General features: G+C 39.6%; 1 pseudogene; it reads left to right on the plus strand.

Annotated features, from left to right (window-relative positions):
- Positions 1–14,525: 14,525 nt before the first annotated feature.
- On the plus strand, positions 14,526–15,004 carry LOC124509288 (60S ribosomal protein L35-like; annotated as a pseudogene).
- Positions 15,005–24,338: the final 9,334 nt, after the last annotated feature.

Raw genomic sequence — 24,338 nt, forward strand, 5'->3', positions numbered from 1 at the left:
AAAGAAATTGTGGTTTATATACACAATGGGATACTACATGGCAATGATAAAGAATGAAATATGGCCTTTTGTAGCAATGTGGATGGAACTGGAGAGTGTTATGCTAAGTGAAATAAGTCATACAGAGAAAGACAGATACCATATGTTTTCACTCTTATGTGGATCCTGAGAAACTTAACTGAAGACCATGGGGGAGGGGAAGGAAGAAAAAAAGAGGGAGGGAGCCAAAGCATAAGAGACTCTTAAAACGTGAGAATAAACTGAGGGTTGATGGGGGGTGGGAGGGAGGGGAAAGTGGGTGATGGGCATTGAGGAGGGCACCTGTTGGGAGAAGCACTGAGTGTTGTATGGAAACCAATTTGACAATAAATTTTATATTAAAAAAAAAGATTCTGCTCCTAAGTGAAGGAGGCAAAAGGTGCTGGAGAGACAAAAGCAACAGAGGTTCATTATAGTAACTCACAGCCTTAGGAATTAATCCTTCATCTAGTTTTGATAGAAACACTATTTGGCTGATGAAAAGGACATTCAAATATGTTCTATATTAAACCCAAATTAAAACTCAGTGAAAGAGAATCTTCTATGGGATTGTGAAATTCCTTGGAAAGTATAGTGCTACTTTATTTTATAAAACATAGAAGAGATCCAGCAATGATTCAGGCCATCCATCAAGTGGTACATTTTAAGCCCTTACTCTGCATTTCTGTTTCTCAGTCTAGTCTGGCTTGACTCTTAAATTATGCTACTTATGCCACATTTGTTAACTCAATAATTCTCTCAGTCAGGAAATTTTTAGCTTATTAAACAGAATTCTAAGCTCATGCAAGTCCAAAGTGAGCTATCAGGAAAATAAAAAACGACCAGGAGGAAAGTGCAGGTGGTATATAATGTGGGAAACAAAGGCAGAAGGAAATGGCAGACAAAATTAAATTTCCTTATAACCTGCAATCCATTGGCAAATACTTGAGGCAAGCAGAGTAAAACGTTTCTCCAGGAACTCCCTACTGTCTTTTTTTTAACATGAAATTTATTGTCAAATTGGTTTCATACAACACCCAGTGCTCATTCCAACAGGTGTCCTCCTCAATACCCATCACCCACCCTCCCCTCACTCCCACCCCCCATTAACCCTCAGTTTGTTCTCAGTTTTTAAGAGTCTCTTATGCTTTGGCTCCCTCCCTCTCTAACCTTTTTTTTTTTCCTTCCCCTTCCCCATGGTGTTCTGTTAAGTTTCTCAGGATCCACATAAGAGTGAAACCATATGGTATCTGTCTTTCTCTGTATGGCTTATTTCACTTAGCATCACACTCTCCAGTTCCATCCACGTTGCTACAAAGGGCCGTATTTCATTCTTTCTCATTGCCACATAGTACTCCATTGTATATATAAACCACAATTTCTTTATCCATTCATCAGTTGGATATTTAGGGTTTTTCCACAATTTGGCTATTGTTGAGAGTGCTGCTATAAACATTGGGGTACAAGTGCCCCTATGCATCAGTACTCCTGTATCCCTTGGGTAAATTCCTAGCAGTGCTACTGCTGGGTCATAGGGTAGGTCTATTTTTAACTTTTTGAGGAACCTCCACACTGTTTTCCAGGGTGGCTGCACCAGTTTGCATTCCCAGCAACAGTGCAAGAGGATTCCTGTTTCTCCACATCCTCGCCAGCATCTATAGTCTCTTGATTTGTTCATTTTAGCCACTCTGACTGGCTACTGTCTTAATGCTAATGTTTTGTTAGAGGGAAAAACAACCTTAGCTTGACAATAGCTAGGCCTCCAGTTTCCTGAGTCTTCTTTAGGATATGAAAATCTCCTTGGAATCTTCTCCTGGACTTTACCTCCCCAAACTCCATAGTATATAACCAGTCTCTCTTCATGGTCCTGGGGCAGCTCTTTCTGCCCACCCCATGGGGGTCCTGTCCCCGTGTTTTAATAAAATCACCTTTTTGCACCAAAGACATCTTCAAGAATTCTTTCTTGGCCGTGAGCTTCAGACCCTGTGAACCCCACTATCACCCAAAAGCCCTCAGCATATATGAATTGTTATTTAAATCTGAATAAAAGTTTGAGCATCTAAAGTTGCAAACTGTTATTCTGCAATGACATTCCTTTATAGTAAGTGGGCTCTGTCAGTAAATCACTCAAAGGTTAATGTTTCTGAATTGTCAGAAAGAAGAGGGTAGCATTGCTCCAATATCCTGGTATTCTCAGGTCTCATTGATCAGTGTGGGATTTGGAAGCAGCAATTTAGAGTCACTAATGTGGGGAAGGAAAGCAGAACGTGCCACCTCAAAATAGGCCTTTTTGGCATGAGCATTATTTTTGGGCTGATTATTTTTGAGAAGCTGCAGATACAGGAGAATCTCTGAAAATAGAGTAGAAGCTACACTTTGCTAGGGAAATTTACATTTAGAAGGGAAATCTCCATTTGTAATATTGTCTCTCTCTACCAAGAAGAGAAAGAAGAGTATAAATCACAAAAGAATTTTATGAGTGGACAAGGCACCAACTTAAGTCTGCATAATAACCTTACCCTTGTCTACTTGCTTTTCCTAGTAACCTTTCATAACTGGCCTCCCTCTATCCCAACATTTTTTTTTTTTTTGTCTTTAGCTGGAAATTGTATTTACGATGGCAGATTGGGCCATTTGGGGCAGTTACAGTTTTCCTGGCTCCCATTTTTACAGGAGGTGTATATGTTATTAGATTTGTTTGTTTTTCTTTTTTTAATTTGTCTTTTATAATGGGAGGTGGGTCTCAGCCAAGAACCTAAAAGTGAAGAGGGAAAATTATTTTTCTTACTCTACAGAGTGACTAACATGGTAAACCAAAATTCACTGATAGTGTTCCTCTTCCTTCAGAGCTCAGCACTCAGATGCCCCAGTGTCTAAAATTCTAACTGCATAATTATTTTATTTGACTTAAGCTTTTTTCTTTCTCCACAGTGCTCTTTTAAAATGATCACCATCCCTCAGATCTAACATATTAAGACATTCCATATATGATGCTGTTTATTTGATCCCTTTTTCATCTTACAGGAAGGACTTATATATTCTGAGATGTCTGGGATTCTGGACCTGAGGATGGAAGAGAATGGTTGCTGAAGAAAAATTTTACAACTGTCAGTTTGGCCAGAGTGTGACCTTGCTGCCAATCAATTTCTCAGCTCCTCAAAATGGATGTCTCTCAGCTCCAGTGTAGATTCTTCTATAATGTTCTTAAGGTATTAAGGCCACTAGACCTACAGGCTTTGACATAGGGGAGTGGGAGTCTAGGCTGTAATTTTGGAAAGGACATAGAAGTCATGACAGGCACACTGGCATGGGTAACTCCCAGGAGGTGGAGGGGAGGAAAAATAATTTTTCCTCTAACGTTCTAGGGTCTTGGCTGAGATATCTCTGTAATAAAAGATAGATTAATAAAAGAAAAAACAAGGGCTCCTGGGTGGCTCAGTCAGTTAAGCATCCAACTCTTGATTTCAGCCAAGGTCATGATCTCAGGGTTCCTGAGATCAAGCTTTGTACTGGGCTCAGCGCTGACAGAAAGAAGCTTGCTTGGGATCCTTTCCCTCTCTCTCTCCATCCCTCCCTTGTTTGTGTTCTCTCTCTCTCTCTCTCTCTCTCTTTCAAAATAAATAAACATTTAAAAATTAAGCATAAAAACAACAAAATTTGATAACATGTATACTTCCTGTATATACAAAGGGCAAGACTCAGGAAGAGAAAGTAAAACCCCCCAAAATGGCCCAAGCTACCCCTTTAATATCATCTTTATCTAAAGACAAGAAGAAATATCAGGGTGGGTGGGAAGGCAGTTATGGGAGGTTATAGGGATAAGTGCAGTAAACACGCATAAGGTTTATTATGTAGATTTAAATTGTGCCTTCTCCATTGGTAAAATTCTCTTGTGATTTATAGTCATACTGCACTTCCCGGTAGAGAGAGGAAGACACCCTTACAAATGGAGATTTCCCTTATAAATGTAAATTCCACTAACAAAAGCGCAACTTCCACTCTGTTTTCAGAGATTCTCCTGTGCCCTCAGCCTCAAAAATAATCAGCTCAAAAAAATCCTTATGTTAGACACATTTTCAGGTGGCATACTGTGTTCCCCCTCAGAAGACTGTGCATGAACAAAGACATAAACGTTAGAGTGAGGATCAGGCCTCTTTTGGGGAGGGGAAGATGAGAGGATATCCCTTGGGGCAAAAGGTGCACACAGTATGCAGAGCAGAAATGCTTCGGTTGAGTTACACGGAATGAGAATTTGGTCAATTACATTCTCTAAATGTCTAATTATCCCTCCTTGTTCTTAACAAATTCCTCCTCCTCTTTTTAGTATCCGATTCAAACATTTTGTAAACTGCTACCACACCCCTGCTTAGTGATCATTCAGTAAAGCCACATTTTAAATTCCTTTCACATTTTCTTGTAAATCAGTCCCTTTCTTCCTTGAATTTTGTGTTCTTTCTTGCTGGATTCTTTTTCTCTCTCTCCCTCTCTTTCTTTCATGCTTGCTTTCTTGCTTTCCTCTTTTTGATATGTTTTCTTCCTTTCTTTCTTTCTTCTTTCTGATATTGAAATGCTCCAATTAAATGCAGTGCTTATCTCCCAGGCTACAGCCTCACTCTTTTGGTCTGGGGCAGATTACCTCTTTCAGCTAAATTCTTCTTTTACTTTTTCTTTCTGATTTTCTATATCTACACAGTTGTCATAGAGGTGGCTTTCACTTTCTTCAATAACTGCTATAATATAGCCCTGGTCATCAATGTTATTGTGCAGCTGTTGGAGAAGTGAATAAAGTACGCCAAAGATCGCCAATGGGTCTAAAACAAACTGTGGTCTCTAGCTTAGAGACCTCTCCTCCAGGTTCTCCTTCCTTTATTTGCTGAGCGCACAACCCCCCCCCCACCCCAATATGGAGGCTTACAACTATAAATTATCCTTCCTGCTCGCATTAGGGGCTCAGATCTTTGGAGAAATGGTCTTCTCTGAGCCCGATGGTGTTAAACAAATCTCTGATCCACCAAGATCTCTGAGTGCTGCTTGGTTTTTCCGCCAGCTTTTCAGCCTGGTTCTGTAAGAAATTTGGTTCTCTGACTGGGAAACACAAATGCGCTGGCCCATTGTTGCCACCAGTTTGGGAGAATGGCGCGGAGGGGACAGAATGAGGGATCACAAGGGAGAAGGCCTGCCCTGCCTGAATTTTGACAGTCTCCTGCTCAGTTGACTCAGGCCAGCCCCCGCTCTGCCATTCCCGCTGGACTCCAGTAGACTTGGCAGGTGAGGACCTGGACCCGACATCAGAACTGGTAAGGCTGGGGCCCAATCTAGTTAGGCCCACTTGCAAGAGTGGAAGGGGGACTTGATCCCTTCCCGAGACTTCAGAAGTCTCACAGGTAGGAATTCTGTGGGAGGGAATGTAAGAACCTCTGGTGTGTATGTGAGTGTGAATGTGTGACTTGGTGTAGCTTGCCTGCCGAGTTCGATTCTGTGGCTGGATGGGCGGGCGCCCTTGGGGTCCCCAAGGGTCCACAGACCCCAAGGGTCTTGTGGACCCCAAGGGTCCACAGTCTGAGTGGGTCCATCTGCAATTCCATGATGAATGGTGTTCGGTCTGTGGCGATATGAGAGTGTTTTCTGATCATGGATTGCAGGGCTGGGACCTGTGGGGCTGAGCGTTGCCTGGGTTCCTTCAGGACACAGCCAGGCAGGCATCTGGCTGGTCTCCCCATTGGAGGGGTTACCCCTGTTCCTCTGTCTCTGCAACTCTGCTTCAGGGGAGGATTGTGGGGTCGGGATGGTGCAAGGAGAGCCAGGCAAAGGTTTTAGCCACTTTATCCTAGACTCACCCAGAGAGCCAAAGAAGAGACCCACTGCTCCCCAAGTGTTCTGCCTCCTCATGACTCATTAGGCTCCATCCCCCCTCCCCTGAGCTTGAAAGTCCTCCCTGTCTGTCTTGCCTCTGCAGCCACCATGGCACCTGCCACCACAGCTGTCCATCTCTCCTCCCCTTCCAGGCCAGAGAACCCTACCCCACAAGGACCAGTGGCCAGATTGTGCCCTCAGCCAGGCACAGGCTCTCTCCAGATGCTGGTCCACATCTGCGGATATCAGGAGGCTTTCTAGGGGATCAGAGCAGGGGGCTGAGAAGGCCATTAATATGAACCTACTGCAAGGGGAAAGGACATTAAAAAGAATAGGTGTCCCAACCAGGGAAAGTCCCAAAAACCCAGCTGAAATCAGGAGGAACCTCAAGAAGGGGACCTTATTGGTCTAGCCAAGATAGAACCATACTAAAAGGGGGCACTGACTCTCTCTCCCTGTTCCTCTGCTCAAGAGATGTGAGGGTTCTCCCTCATTTCCCAGGTTAACAGCTAGAATTAGAACTAACTGTGGTTAGTCTACCTCAGGACAGGGACGTTAAGGAATATTCCCAAGCAGTTGCTGCTTCTGCCTTCCCCTCCCCCTCATGTTTCTGCACCAACTTGGGTGTGGTTCTATACCATCCTCACTGTCTCAGGCACCATTGCTTCCTCCTCCCACACTCCAAGTCAAGAAGCAGAGTGCACCCCCCCCTTGGACCACCCATTTCAGATATCTCCACTGGTGCCCCAACTGAAAATTGACAATGGGGAAAAATTGAATGACTTTTAGGTGGACGCAGGTGAAACATATTTGATGTTTAAACTAATTTAAGTTTATTGGACCTGTCTTTAAAGTTATAGACAAAGGTCAAATAAGCTCATGTTATCTCTGTTGCAATTTGTTAATGATAGTTAATTTTGTCTGTCTCAAAGTTTTCATGGGTAATTGTTAAGATAACTTTCAAGGTCCTTGGTAACCTGAAACTTTCCAAATAGGCTGGAATGCTAAAGCTTTGATTATTGAACATGGGTTTGTGTTTCCAAATTCTTATTGCTGAGAAATTAAGGCTATTTGGACCTATTGGAAAACATGCTTTGTGCTTAATTGGTTCATGAAATTACCATCTAAAAAAATTCTGATGTAAACACCTCCCAATTGGTTACTAAGTCCTCAATTGGAGACTAAGGTTTCCTAAGAGTTAAAATTCTGCTCAATGTACTTAAGACTGATGAAAATAAAGAAAGCAACTCTGTATGTAGGAAAATAGGAGGTATATAAGAAAGATATAAGGAATGGAAATACAGTTTCGTTGAGGGTAGAAGAAAGTAATTTTGTCCTAAATGAGACAGGTTATTTGGAAAGAAAAGGCTTTGGGACAAAATTTAGAAGCAAAAGAAAGTTGTAGAAGGTTGAGATGAATGGAATCTTAAAAGTACACTAGTATAAGGTTGAAATCCTGCTTTTTTCTCTGCTCAAATGACAGTTTTCTTGACCTGTTGAACTCCTTGTGATAAGACAATGCAAACAAAGGTTTATCCTCCGGGAAAATCAAAGTTTTAGGTGTCATCTCTATCAGGTCTTTGATTACTTAGTTAAAACTTCTGAATGTTAAAGGAGCTAGGTTTTGATAACAACTGTATAATGCTATACATTCACCTTTGGGATCTTTTATTGCCACTTTGGTTGAATTCATAAAATTGTAAGATTTTTAATGATCTGTAATCCTATTTAGGATGCACTTATGACTTATGGGGTTTTATTTTATTTTATTTTTTTAATTTTTTCTTTTTTTTTCCAACGTTTATTTATTTTTGGGACAGAGAGAGACAGAGCATGAACGGGGGAGGGGCAGAGAGAGAGGGAGACACAGAATCGGAAACAGGCTCCAGGCTCTGAGCCATCAGCCCAGAGCCTGACGCGGGGCTCGAACTCACGGACCGCGAGATCGTGACCTGGTTGAAGTCGGACGCCTAACCGACTGCGCCACCCAGGCGCCCCTGACTTATGGGGTTTTAACAAACTTCTCAGGATTTAAATGGTAAATGAAGTCTTTTTGACCAATTAGGTCCTTTTATTTGGGATGTTAAGTTATTTGGAAAAGCTGTCATACGATAGTAAACCTTAGATTGTATTGCACAGGTAAATGTTGTAACTGCCTGAATATATGCAATTCCTAAAATTTTAATGTTTTGATATAAGGTCATCACTTAATATTCTGATTACTTGAGATGTTATGTGCCACAGAAATAACTGAATTTCTTTGTCAATTGCATCATAATGAATTCTCATCAGATCTTTAACGATGTCTATTTCTGAGATTTTGTCATTTATAATTGTTCTTATTCTCTCACAAAATGTGTTTCGTCTTCAAAGAGACTTATAAAAAGGACTTTGGGGACAAATACAGATATTTGACATCTTTACAATTAATACTAAAATGGGTAAGAATTTCCAGAACTAAAAAGCTGCATTCAAATTGAACAAGAATTAGGAACATGGGATTAAATGAACTGAGGAAGATTATAGTTTTGTGATTCTTGTTGAAAATATTGCCGGTTCCCTAATGTTTCCTCTTCCAGATTAAGGTAACTTTCTCTTAAGATATCGATGACATACAAAAATGTCATAAAGTATGCATTTGTAAACTGTAGCATTTATCTTTTCTCTCTACATTATTCCCCTGAAATTCAAAACTCTCAATGAGTATTCTTTCTTTCATGGCAATTACAATTGTTTGCATAAGTTCAATAAGAATCTGTTCATCTTATAACAGGTCACCATTTGGAAATACTGGTTATTTTACCAAGGCTTTGACTGGAATATTTGAGGATGTCATTCATAGACTCAGATATGACCAGACAAATTTAAGGAATTAGGGTTGGCTTTATAAAACATGGAGCCATAAAGCTCCTTGGAAATGTTGGCCTGGTGCCTTGCTTACAGAGTTCCCAGCAGCCTCACCAGGTTAAGTAAAGAAGGTCACTTCCTAGCAGGTGCAAGAACCTCAGGATATCTTGGGGACCTCATGAAGAGGAATTCACCCAATTCTACAGGTATTGCAGGCCTGTCTAATGGCACGTATTTGGCTTGGCTTCTGGCTTGGAGAGGCTACTAAAAGTTCAACCCAGAGATTCCTTATAAAAGGTTCCAGCAAAGCAAACTTTAAAAGATCCTCATGATCAGTCACTATTCTTACTAAGCTTATATAAATAATTAGGCCAGGTTTGTTAAGACTGGATTTGTTCTACAAATACATTGGTCTCAATTTGTCTATCTCTGGAAAGGGGGGTTTCAGAGAGAACAACTATGTTTCAACAATGAACTGTTATGATTGTTAAATTCTAGTTATGATTGCGTTTAAATGTTTGTTGTTTGCCTAAACTAGATACTTGAGGTAAACGTCAGAAAATTGTCACAGTATTTCATGTATAGGCAATCTTCTGTGCTTGTTATTCTATGGGGATAATAATAAGACCCCATGGGCATATGAGTATTTAAACAACTGGAAAACAGGATGGATCTTTAAATATGCAAACCATATCTTCCCTAAACCTGATCTGACAGTTCCCAGAAACCCGCCCCTTTCGAAGACTTGGAGGTGGACTTTACAGACATACAACCAAATAGAGGATTCAGTTTCAGGTATTCACCCCATGCGTCCATCACTCCAGAGTTAAGAAGGCCAACTCAGAGTAACCCTCAACCTGGCGAAGTGATCCAGATCCACTCAACCCGCTTAAACTGACCCTCAAAAAGACACTGGCCCCTGAGATCTCCAGCCCTGCTCCAGTCACACCCCAGAAGCTGGCTGGCCTGCACATAGCAGAAGCTTGAGGAATCAACATATGGACCGAGCCCAGGGATTTGGATGCAACTCTGCCAGCCCTTGTCCCTTACTGGTGTCCTAGGCCGGATCTTACTTCCTGCGCTTGGGCTGATAGAGACTGCACCAACAAGCTGGACATGGGACAAAAGATGCATGCCGGGTCTCACATACCTCCTCTGGATGGGAGGATTATTAAGTATTGCCTGTATATTATGATAACCTCTTTCACCCTCACAACTGCCGCTTACCCACTTTTTCCCCAGGATTGTTATATGACAATAAGGGGTGTCAAGGGCATTCAGTGCCTTCACCTCCCTCCACAAAGATTGCTACAAGGGAAAACACCCACTCTCTGTCAGTCACCCGGTGCCTCAAGGACTAAGTATTGGACCATAGAGATAACCCAAAATGTCAGGAACCCATGCCACAACGAGGGCCTCCAGAAAGAGAAGCGAGCTTGCTACACTTAACTTCCTCAATGGGGGATCTCCGATGGGTGAGGGATGCAAGACAGCGCCCTTCAAAAGGGTATAAAGGATACCCAAGACAGGGTAATATAAGCCATAAAGGTGACCACTCCCCTTGCAGCCTGCCAGGGTTTGAGCCTTTCAGCCCTGATCAGATGCTGACCAATTCCCCATTCCAGCGTTGGGCCAACACTACTCTATAAGTCCTTCATAAAATAGATAATCACACCCAAACCTGCTGGATATGCTTGACCCTCAGCCAAAGGGCTTACTTAGCCACTCCTATCCCTTTGACCTGGGAAGCTCCTGAAAATCTCAAAACCAACACCTCTGTCTTAATTGGACCACTGGCCACTGGTATCCATCTCACAAATGCCAACAATCTAATCTGTACAGTCCCTAAAGGTATGAACAGTACCTCCCTATGCTGAAGCAATATAACCTTAAAGAGGAATACAACCCTATGTTCACCCCCTGGATTGTTCTATCTGTGTTCTAATTTGGCCTACCGATGCTTAGAAGCCAACTGGACTCAGACATGTTATTTCGTCTTCCTAGCCCCAGAGATATCCATGTACACTGAAGATCAGTTCCCAATAGCCTTTAGCCCCAAGTCCTGCACTAAACTGGCAATCCTGCTACCCATTCTGATAGGAGCAGGAATTGCGACAGGAATAGGAACTGGAATGGGGGTATAGGTTCATCCATAGGACTATACCATAGACTATCTCAAGAGCTAAATTAAGACATGAAATGGGTGGCAGCTTCTCTGGTAACCTTACAAAGCCAAATAAACTCTCTGGCAGCAGTGACCCTCAAAAATAGGTGAGGCCTTGACTTCCTCACTTCAGAAAAAGGAGGGACTTGCACCTTTCTGGGGGAGAAATGTTGCTATTTCATGAAACAGTCAGGAATAGTTACAACTATGTTTAAGGAACTCAAGGAAAGAATTTGACATAGACAACAGGTAAGTATCAACCAGTGGAAAGGATGGGATCTCATGGATTGGGCATCCTGGCTTCCTGCCCTGGCGGGGTTCCCTCCTCTACATAATTTTACTTGTATCCATTGGCCCCTGTATACTGAATGCTGTGGTACATTTTATTGAAAATGCTCTTGCTTGCCAAACTACAGCATGTATCTTAGCCTTCTGAGAGTACCAACCTGTAAAACTGAAAGGTGATGCCTACTAAAAGTTTTTTTTTTTAAGGCATCAAAGGAGGGACTGTTGGAGAAGTGCATAAAGTACCCTAAAGATGGCTGATGGGGCTAAAACAAACTCTGGTCTCTAGCTTAGAGACCCCTCCTCTGGTTTCTTCTTCCTTTGCTGTGCGCGCGAAAACCGCCACAGATATGGAGGCTGTTGGCTATAAATTACCCTCCCCACTTGCATTCCAGGCTCAGACATTTGGAGAAACAGTCTCCTCTGAGCCCCCTGGTGTTAAATAAATCTCCAATCCACCAAGATCTCCAAGTGCCACTTGGTCTTTCTGCCAGCGTACCAGCCTCGTTCCATAACACAGACACAAACTTAAGAGTATAGGGAGAAAATTATTTTTCCTCCCTTCCACAATTAAGAAATTGAACATCAAATTGTCTATTGATGATATTTATAAATTGCCAAAATCAGATATGTTATTTGACCAAACCATCAATTTTAACACACCCAATTTTTCATGGCTTGTGAGTCTAAAGTTCTGATATTCGAGTTTCCACTTTCGCATGAGGACTTGTTTTTTTATTCTTTCCTTTGGCTATAGTTGAGTCACTCCTATTTGCATAGAACACAGTGCTAGACATTAGAGTATCAATAAAAAAAATAGAAGACCATTCTTCTAGTGTTATAGAACCAGTCTGGATCTCTGGCAGAGAAACCAAGAGGCACTCAGAGATCTTGGTGGATGGGAGTTTTATTTACATCAATGGACTCAGAGGAGACAGTTTCTCCATAATTCTGAACCCCAAGTTCAAGTGTGAGGGGTAATTTATGGTTTTGTCTTGTCTGCATTCATGGCAATTTGGCACGTGTGGCAAGCAGAGCAGGAAGAACTCAGGAAGAGGAGTCTCTAGGCAGGGACTGGAATTCCCTTGTTAGCCCCTCTGGCCGTCTTATGGTATAACTTTGTTTTTCCAACACTAGGAACTTAAAAGCCAGTTGGAGAGTCAAAAGGAAAACACATAACAAAATCTAGCATTTATTGAGCACTTACTATACTGAAATTAAAAGCTAGTCATTCATTATCTTATTTTATCCTAAGAACCTTCTGAGGTGGGTACTAATTGATGTGGGAAACAAAAGCAAATGAAAAATTAAATTTCCTTACTGTCTACAGCTCATTGACAAGTGCTTGAAACAGGCAAAGTGACATTCCTCTAGGAATTCAGCTGCCTCCATGATGACAACTTTGCTAAGGGCAAAAGGCAATCTTAGCTTAACATTATCCTGACCTCCAGGATCCTGTAAGTGTCCTTTAAGATATAAAAATTCCTTTGGAAACTTCCTTTATCTCTACCCACCAAGATATATGTTAGCAATCATCCTCCAAGAATATGGCACACTGATATACATCTGAAGGGTCTTATGGTTGAGTTTTTGCTAAACAGTAATAAATGATCTTTTCCTGACAATAGCTAGCCCCCTCAGGATCCTGGAAACCTTGTTTCCAAAGTACCTTGGAGGCTTACACCATCCCTAAACCCCTCTTAACTTGAAGGTATATAATCAGTCACCCTTCACAACCCCAGTGCAGCTCTTTCTGCCCACGGGTCCCGTCCCCATGCTTTAAAAAAACCACCTTTGTACACCAACAATGTCTTAAGAATTCTTTCTTTGCCGTCAGCTCCAAACCTTAACACTTAAAACCACATCACTAGTGACTTACATTTATTGAGGTCTTATCAAGTGTTTTACGCATATTCTATACTTTTCACAATGATCCTGTGAGGTTCTGATAATCAGTTGGCCCTACTTTATTAAGGGGGAGGGGAACTGAGTCATAGGGAAGTTAGGCAATTTGCTCAAGTTCACAATGCCAGTAAGTGGTGGAGCAGAGGGTTTAAACCCAAGAATTTTGGCTCCAAAGCCTGGACTCTTGCTGCTTTACTATTATCCCAGTTTTACATATGAGGACACTGAGGCTTAGAAAGAAAAAAAAGTGATCTACCCAAGACTATGTGGCTAGTAAATGAGAACCGGGGTTTTGTTTGACTCTATGGCTCATGCTCTTAGCTTTTGAGTTATACTGCTTCATAAAGCAAAAAGCTAACAATTTAAACAATTAAGTAATGTCACATGGCATGGTGCGATGGTGACAAGTTTAGCAGAAGAATTTTGAGATTTTGTCTTCCTTTTGAGGAAGGAAGCTTTTGTTATTTGTATTGGTCATATTTTCCTTGTTGGATTTGCTTTCATACTTTAAAATTTTTTCAACAATAAAGACAAAGTTAGTTAAAAAGTTAGTTAAAAACTCAGACCCTTCAATGCTCTAGGCTAGTTGCCTTGCTTCCCTTGATGATATGGACATGATCAATTTTTTTGTGTTCCATTTGTGGTGTTATTGACAGTTATTGAAAAAAGAAAACTCCTTGTGCAGATGCATTCTTTGGCCTTAAATTGGCCTCATGGGTGAACATGGCCTTTGAACAATTAACCACCTTGATAACAAGAGCCTTTCCAGACTATTGATGCTAACATCTCCAGTGCCTCCAAATTAATCTTTTCTTTAGCATTTAAGGATAGAAGCTTTTTGTATTTATTTTTGCATAAGAGATTCCACATTCAGTTGATATTGTATCTTTCTTTGGTTAATCAATTTTGCCATTCTCCTCCAAACAAAAATGTAAATAAGCAAACCCACATTAAACACAGCCAAAAAAGATGTTAGGCCATGAAGGACACTTGAGTGGCTCAGGTGGTTGAACATCTGACTCTTGATTTCAGCTCAGGTCATGATCCCAGTGTCATGGGATTGAGTCCTACATCAGGCTCCTCACTGAGCATGGAACCTGCTTGGGATTCTCTCTCTCCCTCTGTTCCTCTCCCCACCTTGCTTTCTCTCTCTGCCTCTCTAAAAAAATTAATTAAAAAATTAAAATAGGGGCGCCTGGGTGGCTCAGTCGGTTGAGCGTCTGACTTCGGCTCAGGTCACGATCTCACGGTCCGTGAGTTCGAGCCCCGTGTCAGGCTCTGGGCTGATGGCTCAGAGCCTGGAGCCTGCTTCCGATTCTGTGTCTCCCTCTCTCTCTGCCCCTCCCCCGTTCGTGCTCTGTCTCTCTCTGTCCCAAAAATAAATAAATGTTAAAAAAAATTAAAATAAAAGAAGTTAGGCCATGAAAGGTGAAGAGCATTTTGATCTACAGAAATGGTGGCTATGGTGGCTGTAGGGTGTGTGTGGATGTACATGTGGCAGTGGGAAGTACAATTAAGAAGCAAAAAACACTTTTCCTCAGAACAAGTGGTGGTGGCTTGTGCAACCATTGCCAAGGTTAGAGTTTGAGGTCTTTCTGGAAAAAAGGAGGAGCTGCTGTAACAGCTAGTCAACCTAAAGTTGGAGTTGAACCAGCTCTATGTCACTAAAGTGACAGTATGGTATCCAAGTTCTCCAAGATCCAAATTGTTTGCAAATCCATTGCCTGCATTCACACTATTATTAACCAGACCCAGAAAGAAAACCTCAGAAAGTTCTATAAGGGCAAGAAATACAAGATTCTGGGTCTTCAGACCAAGAAAACACGTGCCATGGATTACCATCTTAGCAAGCATGAGGAGAAGCTGAAGACCAAGAAGCAGCAGCAGAAGGAGCAGTTGTATCCACTGCAAAAGTTTGTGGTCAAGGCCTGAGCATCATGGCATCAATAAGCACAAACAAACTGGAAAAAAAAGAAGTAAAAAATAAGTGAAATGGCACAGGAAATAAGGATGGAAAAGTCTTGTTGTTGTTTTGTTTGTTACAGTTCTTCTCTATCCATGTTCTGTCCAATCTAGAGATTCCCTTGTAGAGGAAGCACTGTGTTTCTCCATTCATCAGTGCTATGGGAAGCAAAAGATTTGACGAATGGTATTCTAATTGGACATCAAACCAAGACAGTGCTTGCTTTCCAACCCGGAAGAAAAGGTTTTAGATCCCTGCTCTACTTGGAAAGAAAGTGCATATTTCCCATTTATGTAACAGGCTATGTAAATTTTCTTAATGAAACTAAAAGTACCAGTTGAATGCTGTGACAGTGTTCCTTAAAAAATGTTCTTGTGGAGTCACAAAGGACAAGATAATTAAAACTCCTCACGGAGTTTAGTTCTTTGACCTCTAATTATTTTCAGCATTATAAATTGCCATTTGTTACCAGCCTAATTTGATTATTAGCCTCTCTGAGCTTTATAGCATACATTCTGAAGAGTGGACTCTGTATGACTCAGAATGCATGCTGCATATCCAAGATGGAAAATTGAGGAGTAAATTGCCTTGATCCGGTGTGTTCGTGAGTTAGTCATACTAAAGTGGTTAAACAAAGGGAAAGCAATCCTTTCCAACATCTGCAGCTATAAGTTTGATAAAAGAAACTCAAAAGTGTGACTAGTTCATTCCGGAAGCAGCTTTATGAAGTGTCATGGAGGGAGGAGGAGAAAGAGGGAATTTTGGTTCTTACAGTTTTATTATTAAGAAAAAAAAATTGGTGTGTTATATCACCTTTTGTCACCCTGCAGAGTGAAATAACTGAATTATTTCCTCAAGGTATTTCAACAAATGCAGAAACTTACAGCTGGGAACTACTAGCACATTCATTCTTTATCTCTCTAGGTAGGTCCTGTGGTCTCAGCATTTTAATTAATTCATTGATATTGCTACTAGGAGGCTCAGCAAATGTAATCAGGCTTCTTGCCAAAGCCAGTGTCTGTAAAACAACCCAACTTCTATTTTTTTTTAAATAAGCAAGCTAAATCAGAGAGTTATAATAAAGCAAAAAAGTATGATAATAAGAATACAAAATTGAGGGGTACCTAGGTGGCTCAGTAGGTTAAGCATCTGACTCTTGATTTCGGCTCAGGTCATGATTTCACAGTTCATGGGTTTGAGCCTCACGTTGAGCTTTGCATTGATGGTCTGGAACCTTCTTGGGATTCTATCTCTTTCTGTTTCTCCCCCACTCATGTGCTCTCTTTTTCTCTCTCTCTCTCTAAAAATAAATAAACATGAAAAAAAAGAATATGGAATTGAAATACTTTCTGACCCCTGTGCTTGTCAAATATAAGCAATTGAAACAGTTGGACCCATTGCCTCCATTACACTCCAGATCATTTGAAGCAAGCATAAAGTCTTCAATTCTCCCAAATTTGAGATTATTAAAGAACATTAATTAAGTTAGAATTTCAGTTTGAAATATGTAGGAAAACACATAATAATAATAACAGTAACAATATACTAGATTTTTTCTTAGTGAACTTCCACTTAATCAGCTTGCTGAATTAATTGACAGTAAGACCAAGTAACCAATGACAATAACTGCTTGCGGTTGGTAGTGTGGTTAGAAGTGTCTAGTTTGCCCAGATACTTCAACAATTTTTGTTGTACACTTACTGCAAATTTTTTGAGTTTGTTCCAAATCTATTTATGCCAGTTTTACATAATAATGTGATTATCTGATTTAATTAAATATTAGGTATACTGATGAAATATGAATGCAAAGTGAGTTGTTGCTTCAATGAAATCTAGATTGAATGTGTTTGTAAGACTCAGAAAAGGCAGGGTGATAAAAAATCTGTCAAAATTAAGTATAGGTAAGAAAAAAGTAAAAGATGGGGGAAATTATAAAAATTAAAAGATTCTACATTCGGATTGCTTCATGTTTTGTTTTTTATATTATGGAAGATTTCAAACATATCTAAAATTAGAGTATAATATAATTAAAATGATATTCTCATCACCGATCTTCAACAATTACCCATACATCTTCAATCTTGTTTCAGCTATACCCCACTCACTCCTCCATCATAATTATTTTGAAACAAATCTCAGACATTTTGTCACTTCCTCTCATAAGTCTTTTACGTTTTCATTCCATTTTAAAGGAGCAAAAACTGGAGATTATTTTGAATGTGGCTTGAGCAAGCAAGATCATGCAAAACTCCAAAAGTCAACCCCTACTTAAGGAAAAAGTTGGAGGGTAAAAACAATACCATGGAATCCATATTTTGGGCTCTAGAAGGGAGAGGCTATCCACTAATCTATTATCAAAAATATTTGTAAAATATTTAAGGTATACAGCATATTTTAATGATTGTTTCAATCACTTTATGTGACTAACAAATGAACTACTGAATCCTATTTGTTAGATTACAAAGTTTTTAGCATAAGAATATTGATGATGATATAATGTGATTGGCATGCTGAGAATGATTTACATGTCAAGGTTAGCATAAACCAATAACTGTAATGCCATGTTTTTCAGGTTTATTTCATTTGGAAAAAGAGAAACTCATGGCTTCAAGGTTTGTTTCATCTGAAAAGTCATAGTTTGAGAGCAGCAAAGATGTCATGTTAATTAAGTTGTTTGCCTAAGTCCAACTTCTTTTAACATAGTCCCATTCACTAGGATGCAATATTTCAGTGACTTTTCATTCCACTCTTCTACCCCTAGACACACCTGATTAAACACACACCAAGACACCAATCCATGGGTTAACCCACTGCTCTGTCTCAAGAATTTGAAATAAAATACATAGATCTAGTTAGAAATAAAATAAAAAATAAAAATATAATGATAATAATAATAATAATAGAGCAATAATTTGGCTTTAGCCAAATAGGCCAGTTAAAAGCAGAAAAAGTGAGTTGAGAGAGAGAAAGAGAGAAAGAGAAAGAGGAGGCAGACAGAGAGAGAGACAGGCGTTTTCAGAGACAGTTTTTGATTTAACAGGTAAATTTCTAGTTTCTAGAGTCCTGACTGGGCTTTGTTGGTTGCCCTTGGATTTCCATGAAATTGTTTGTTGCAGTCTTTATTGATTTTTTTTCTGTTTAAGCTTGCTTGAATCAGTTCCTATTCCTTGAAAACAATAGTCACTAACTGATAAACCTCACAGTTTAAACTAAATGTAGCATTAGGCTAGGGTTTGTCATGGCAATCCCCCACCCATGTGTGTATATGTGTATGTGAACTTATGTGATGAATGTATGTGTATGACTTTAATATCCACTGATCCTATGATATCTACAAAACACCCAGGGTTGTCTCAGCTTAAGATATTTGATTCACATATAATCTTATACAAGAAGAACGAATTATTGAGTGGTAAACTCAGGCCTATGAAACAGGGCAAGTTTACATTATTTTATTCATGTTTTTAATACTATGTTACTCCTTTGTTTTAAAATTGCTTATGAGCCTGAAAAAGACCATTTTCTGTTTTTATTGTATTTTATTCTCCATAAACTAATTTCAGATTGGTATCAGAAAATAATGTTTTCCCAACATATTGGGTTTATGCAACACTTACTAGACATCACACACTTTTGCATACTGACTTTAACTTTTTCTGGAAACTGTCTTTTACAGATGAAGAAATTGCAACTCAGAGAAATTAAATGTCTTTTCCAAAGTTGTATGGCTAGTCAGTGGCAGAATGATGTACTCTTTCTATGGCAAGAAAGGGTGCAGCATTGCATATGAGAGCAAAAGGGAACACATAGCTTAAAATAAGGCTATGAGGGGCATTCTTTCACAATGAAGAAATAATTAGTAATACAAGCAAAATTCCTTTAATTTAGCACTCTTTTATTTCATCACTTGAGCTATTAGATAAGAATATTGTTAGTGAGCAAAATATGCTTTATGCAAGACAGAATAAGGATGATCATAGCCCTATGTTCAAATTGTAAGAACACCTTGGTTCACATTGGATTTAACTTGGGTTAGGTCATAAGTAAATTTGAGTTATCCCTGATTTGACTTTAGCCTTTTTTGTATCTATTATTATTACATGCAATATTTACTTTTCTTTCTTCATAGAATACCCTGTGTGCAATTGTAAGGGAATATTTTATATTATGAGTAAGAATTATGAGGTCTCCAGTGGAGAAAAGTCTGAAATGGTATCCAGGAAGGCTGGTTGCAACATTTCACAAACAGCTCTACCCAAGCATTTGTAGATCCAGCACTAGTCAGGTATTGCTTTTCTATGCATCTTCCTGGAGGAAAGTTCTTCCCTTTATTGGATCTCAGTTTACCCATTTGTAAATTGAGCAATTTCATCCTAATTATTTCTATAAATAACTCTTCATTCGATAATTTTGCTTTCTATAAAATATATTTTCCAAAAGCAATAGCATACTGAAACAGAATTATCTTATTCTTTTTCCTTTTAGGTAGTTATTTAATTGGATAGTAATGCATTTCCTAGAAGCTGGTGAATCTATTTGATGGATACCAGCCTAGTTTGTACTGACATCTTATGTAGCTCCCCCTCGATATTACACAATCAGACATGACACTTCTATACAGCTTATCTAGCCCAGAGGTTAAATGCATTCATTTGCTTATTACCAGGGCCATGTATACACATGTCTGCCAACATTTGTAGCACTTAGAAAAAAAAAAGAATTGCAGAGAGGCTTGGCATTCTACTTTTTCTGTTTGTTCTTGGCAGAATTGTTTTCTCTTGCAATTTCATGAGCATTGTAGGGTCTTTACTGAATGACTAAAATGTATTTGTTTTTGGAGTATGAGAGAGAACTATCATTCTCTTTTTAAAAACCTTTGGATAATATTTTGTTCCGTTTCTAAGGCTGCCATTCATTCAAAAATATTAAATGTATTAAAAACAAAAAAATAAATGTATTCAAAACAGAGAAGAGTTATTGTCACAAAATGAAGGCAACTTCTAGAAAACTCCACATGGCCAACTTCTACTTTCCTTTAGGAAATAAACAGTGAATTCTCCCTCAACTCTACCTTAATCATTTAGTACAGGACTTTCCAACAAATTCATTTACTGTAGCCTTGCTCAGTTTAATTTCTCTGTCCTCATAAACCTACATTCAGTGTTAATGACAGAATTGAAGGAGAAGTTGTGGAGAGTCAGTCAGATGTGTGCATATTTTCTTGGAGCTTTTACATACTAATGGTTCATTTTCTGAGTCCTGGGAAAAATCAAAATAATACACTTTATTATCAATAGTATCTTTATTCCACTTCTTAATAACACTTTTGGGGTTTTTTGACATTCAAATCAATATCCCTACTCCTGAAGCATTTTCTCTCTTTAACTTGAGTTGTCTTTTTTTTAAAGTTTATTTTATATATTTTGAGAGAGACAGACAGAGAGTGAACAGGGGAGGGACAGAAAGAGAGAGGTAGGGAGAATTCCCAACAGGCTCTACACTCTCAGCACGGAGGCTGACTCAGGGCTCAATCTCATGAACGATGAGATCATGACCTGAACGGAAATCATGAGTCAGTTGCTTAACCAACTGAGCCACCATGTGTCCCATTGAATTATCTTTTTTACATCAGTTTTTCTTGAATAAACCTTTGATGTAGCTATCATTACTCATTTATATCTTGTCTAATAGTACATACTTGATTATTTTATTACATGACATTAGAAGACTGTATGGCCTAACTAGCTACTGAAGCAACACCATCAAGGGGAAAGTATTCTGTCTTCATTCAGGTATTGCTTTCTTGCTTTAAAAAGTTTTCTAAGACATTTCTTTTCTGTCAATTTTTTTTCTTCAATAGAAAGCAGCTAATAAATAATATTTCACTACTTCTCTGGCCACAGCCTTGCCCTACCTTTTAAGATAAGAATTTTGAATGAGGAACATGCTAGTTTATTTGCCATATATATTTTTTTCTTTTTTTTTAATTTTTTTCAACGTTTATTTATTTTTGGGACAGAGAGAGACAGAGCATGAACGGGGGAGGGGCAGAGAGAGAGGGAGACACAGAATCGGAAACAGGCTCCAGGCTCTGAGCCATCAGCCCAGAGCCTGACGCGGGGCTCGAACTCAAGGACCGCGAGATCGTGACCTGGCTGAAGTCGGACGCTTAACCGACTGCGCCACCCAGGCGCCCCTATATATATATTTTTCAATTGTTACCAAGATATTGCAACCTACTGATCTCGTTGGGGATGGTGACATTTTGGACATATATGGATGTGCTATAGGTTACATTCTTAACATTTTGATTCATACGTGTGTTTTAGTTACTGAGAACTTTAACGTGTTTTGAAAAGGCTAAAGAGTCATCAGTGACTTCAGAATTATTCCAGCCTTTTCCATCTTGTATGACATTCTAGACAGTCTTCTCTAGCTTGTATCACATTCTAGACAGTAGTAGAAATGACAGTGGAGTAAATAGCACGGTAAAGGAATGGGTCACTTCTCCTATTTATGTCATCTAGGATTCTATGGAAAAACTTAACATTTTATTTTGGTGAGGAACTTATAAAGTGTAGACTATCAGGAACTGTCAAGAATTGGGGAGCCTGAGTGGCTCAGTCAGTTAAGCATCTGACTCTTGGTCTCAGCTCAGATCATAATCTCATGGTTTCATGGGATGGAGATCTGCATGGGGCTCTGCACTGACAAAGTAGTGCAGAGCCTGTTTGGATTATGTCTCTCCCTCTCTCTGCCCCTTCCCTGCTTGGATTCTCTTTTGCTCTCTCAAAATAAATAAACTTTTTAAAAAAAGAACTATGAAGAATATACAGAGTGTATTAGAAACAATAAAAAAATTAGAAATGTATTTTGGGAGAGAGGTTGTCCTTTAAACATTTATAATAACACAGCTTGTTAGAAAGATCCAAGGCTTTATCCACTTGGAACCGAATAGCCACTGACCAGTTGTTGGACTGAATTTACCAGTTATCCATCACTACAGTTCAGTGACACCTGGTTCTTCTATCCAGTTAGGATGAACAGCTCAGTATGCTAACACTGGAATAGTTACCATGCTATGTCCTACTCCCATTTTTAAAAGTTTTTCTATAAACAAAATGCAACATTCGTTAACCACTGTAGTGTGGGCAAAATTTTCAATGTGGCTAAGTGGAATCAGTGGAAACAGGCACTTCTGGTGCACAAAATTGCATGAAACAAAATGTTTGGGATTTTTGACTTCTACCCAAGTGAAAAGACCTCAGCATTAAAGTACAGAATTGGACACTAACTTAGCTTCTGCCATAGCACACTCCTTGTTGTACTCAGATCTGAAGTCTCCTGACCTCTGAGTGCTGCATCATAATGGCAAGCAATTCTTTGCCACTCCCTGGAATGAATTTGCTCACAATTTGCTCACCTTTAGTGCCAGAGCTGATTCAATGGCTCACACAAACCCAAAGGCCCCTCAGTAAGAACAGTTTAGAGAACACTTCAATAGGAAGTATAGAACTGAATGACCAGCCTAGCCGTATAAGTGGTTCAGGGAGAGGAACTCAGATATTTGCTCTTTATTTTTCCTTGTGTACCCATTTGGTGACAGTCTCTGGTCTGAATCTATCATTCTGATCTACCAGATTAAAAGGGTGTACAAACTGTAAATATATCCCTGATCTCATAGTGGATAGATAAGGCATTAATATATGTGCACATACTCCAAGTTTTCCCCACAGAATGTAAAATTGCAATTGGGGATGTGAATATTTATTTTATAGTTTTTTTCCTCTATGTGTGACTGCAATATTTTTTTCTAAACCATTCTGACCTCAACTTCCATTCAAGCTGATCAGCTATTGTTCTGCCCAGTGACAGGAAGAGATTTTACCATATCTCTGCTGCTGTGGGACAGGAACTCAGTTAATTAGTTCTGCCCAAATTTACAACTGATGTAGTTCTATAATGATTTTGCCTTTATGTATATTTAAATAGTCTATATGTAGTTTCTTTGTGTTGTTTACTAGATCATAATCTTCTAAGCTTTAAGACATTTGTCTTTTATTTGAATCATTAACTATACCTGTTATATGACTATAACTGTACCTGTTACTGGTTGTGTATTACAACAAATATAATTTTAGCAATGGTCTCAGCTGAGCTTAACTGACATATAGACATACCTGAGTGCATCTGATTAGCTGGTAAGAATCATCCGCCTGGTCCATTTACATGGGTTTAGTAACTTGGGGAGAAGAGATCTAGGAGAAGGAAAAGAGGAGTTGTAGGAGAAGATGAGATGAAGTTGGTGAAGAAATGCCAGGAAGAGTCATATAAGTGGGCACTTGGTTGGCAAAGATGAAATGGAGGAGAAGACATGGAAAAGATAGCCCAGTACCTGTCCCCTGATCTATTCCCAAAGATTTCTGTCTGAACTTTTTGAATAGAGGCATTGCAGACAGAAGCAGAAAGAACTGTATTTACAAAAGACTTGCAAGATGTCATATGGTATGTCATGGTCAGGCTTCAAGTAACCTTAATGATTAAGTAAGCAATAAAAGGGGCGCCTGGGTGGCGCAGTCGGTTAAGCGTCCGACTTCAGCCAGGTCACGATCTCGCGGTCCGTGAGTTCGAGCCCCGCGTCAGGCTCTGGGCTGATGGCTCAGAGCCTGGAGCCTGTTTCCGATTCTGTGTCTCCCTCTCTCTCTGCCCCTCCCCCGTTCATGCTCTGTCTCTCTCTGTCCCAAAAATAAATAAAAAAACATTGAAAAAAATTTAAGTAAGCAATAAGACACAGAAATACATAACTGTGATGTGGTGAGAATTTCATTAATATTAATAGGTAGATCCTTGAGTGCTGATGGAGATGCTTTCTCTGGCTAAAATCATATAAAAAAACAACAGGTTCAGGTATTTGACTCCTCTAACCTTGTAGATCTCTCTTTTTGCATAGGACACATTTACCACTGATTTTCTTGTATTTCCACAAAAAACCTGGGCAGCAACAGAGAGCTGCATCATCTATAATCATATCTGATATATATCCCTTCTCATCTTGTTTGCTGGTTTGGTAATATCACAGAGTGAAAGTAAACTGAATTCTTTCTAAGTCATCATTGCCTCAAGTCTTTAATGGTCCAGCCGCGGTGGTCAGGTGATCAACCATGGCAAAACATGGAGGAAAAGAGCATCCTGTGTGGACACAGTGTGGCCTCAGCTCAATGAGGACTCAAGAAATTAGAGCATCTCTTTGACACAGCTTCAGAAGCAGCAGAAGAACATGGTATGGACATGGAAATATATCCA

Source organism: Lynx rufus, unplaced genomic scaffold (assembly GCF_022079265.1).
Source record: "Lynx rufus isolate CCGP_SWC_20201006 ecotype Redwood Valley unplaced genomic scaffold, mLynRuf1.p SCAF_14, whole genome shotgun sequence".
Lineage (NCBI taxonomy): Eukaryota > Metazoa > Chordata > Mammalia > Carnivora > Felidae > Lynx > Lynx rufus.